The sequence below is a fragment of the Labeo rohita genome, chromosome 16, assembly GCF_022985175.1.
Source record: "Labeo rohita strain BAU-BD-2019 chromosome 16, IGBB_LRoh.1.0, whole genome shotgun sequence".
Lineage (NCBI taxonomy): Eukaryota > Metazoa > Chordata > Actinopteri > Cypriniformes > Cyprinidae > Labeo > Labeo rohita.
In genome coordinates, this window is record NC_066884.1 from 17,519,437 (window position 1) to 17,521,303 (window position 1,867).

A 1,867-nucleotide genomic window follows, 5' to 3' on the forward strand; every position below is an offset into this window, starting at 1 on the left:
TACAGTATACACATAAGCTGTACAGTCCATGCCAGGAGAGAGAGAGAAAGAGAGAGAGGGGAGGGTTGATCTTCTGACTCCTTGCTAGAAGTTGTGTGAAATTGCGCGGTAGGGCATGTGTTGTGTCGTTGACTACTTGCTAGAGGAAAATTAGGCGTAAATGTAATTCGTGTTAGAAGCTAATGAGACTATTTTAAATGGTTTTATTTTATTAGCAAGTGCCAAAGTATAAAACAATATAATTGATAAATGCATAATACACACAAGTGTGGTCTCCCTAGTGTTTTTCACTATATAAAACGCTCACTCTAAACCTGTTTAGTGGTTATAAACATTTATTAAAACGTGAAAGGTTACTGCAAGGTTACTACACACGTTATGGATGAGCTTGTGCACTTGTTAATGTTTACCTAAAATAAAGGATATGCAAGCTTACATTGAACAGGAAGAGTAGCATAGAAAAAAAAGCATCCAATGACAGTCGCCTTAACGCAAACGTAATATCATAAATTAATTAAATTTAAAAATTTGAGTTCGTGGACTTGAATGGATTTAAATCTCCAGTGTGCTTCCGGCGTGTACACTAAACAAATGATTAAAGTTTCCTCGCGTACCCCATAGTACAAAAAAATATCAACAATAGCCAATCACAAGACGCGTAATTTCTTGGCCACGTTCTAATTCTGGCCAATGATCAGCTCCCGGAGGCGGGGTGAGGGCTTGACGCACTGAGGCGCGTGATTGACGCAAGCGATGTTACTAAATTTAGCAGCGGGCGGCCCGGCGGTGTGAGATAGCAGATCCTTCATTCATTGCGCCGGGGCGGGTCCGTTTATTTTAGACATTTGATTGTGTTCCAGCCAATCCAAATATAGTCGTAGACAGGTATTTTTAGCGGAAGCGTGTCCCCGTTACCTCTTACCAGGGAACAACCTTATGATATCCCCATACTGTAATGGGAGAAAGTAGAGAACCGGTAGCCTTTGGTAATTTCGCCCGTTGGCTCAGAATGAAGCTTTCTTCGCAGGTTTCTTCATTTAACCATGTTGTTTAACTCGCTTGGCTCTCTGGAAAAGCAGGATAGAATTAAGTGTGGACGTCCCGAGGACACTAAACAGGTTACGGTTGTTGTGCTAAATGTCGTTGTAGATCGAGTGTGGTTTAAAAGCAACCAGTACTTAGCCGAGTCTTGTAACAAAATATCGCTTAGATTCTCGATACAACATTAGGACGCAGTAATAGACGGTAGTTACAGGTCAGTTTTCTTCCACAGCTCATGAAAAGCTGTTTCAAAGAAGTTGTAAATAAAGCTGAACTTGCGCAGGCACCATGGTCCATATGTGAAAGTAAAGCGAAAAAATGCCTGGATAAGTATCCTTCCATTTTTGACCGAGCTTGTAAGCTTGCGTGTGATATGCTTGCCAAAATACAAACGAACGTTCATATTTTGCTCATTTCTCCACGTTAAGAAGTCCAGTAGTACATCAGGTGGTCTGTAGTTGTGGGGAACATGTTCCGCAGCGCGAAACCTCTGGGCTAAGGCATGGAAACGGTGCACGCGCGGAGGGAAAGTAGCTTTTAGCGCTGCTGCTTTGCCGTCACGGGGAATCCCCTCTCCGTGACCTTCCCCCGCCTCTTTAGACGCTTAAGGAGAGAGAGGGTAAACCAGGTCAAGTGATATTAGCCTCGTTTGTGACAGGTTCAGCCTGGAGTGGATAGAGGCAACTGGTTAAATATCACTTGACACAGCTTGTAAAGAACCAGAAAAGAGCAGGAAATTTTAAAATTGAGATATCCAGATCTAGAAAAAGTAATGGAAATTTATTAAAATAAAACTATACAATACAAAAAAAAATCCTATCCTTTA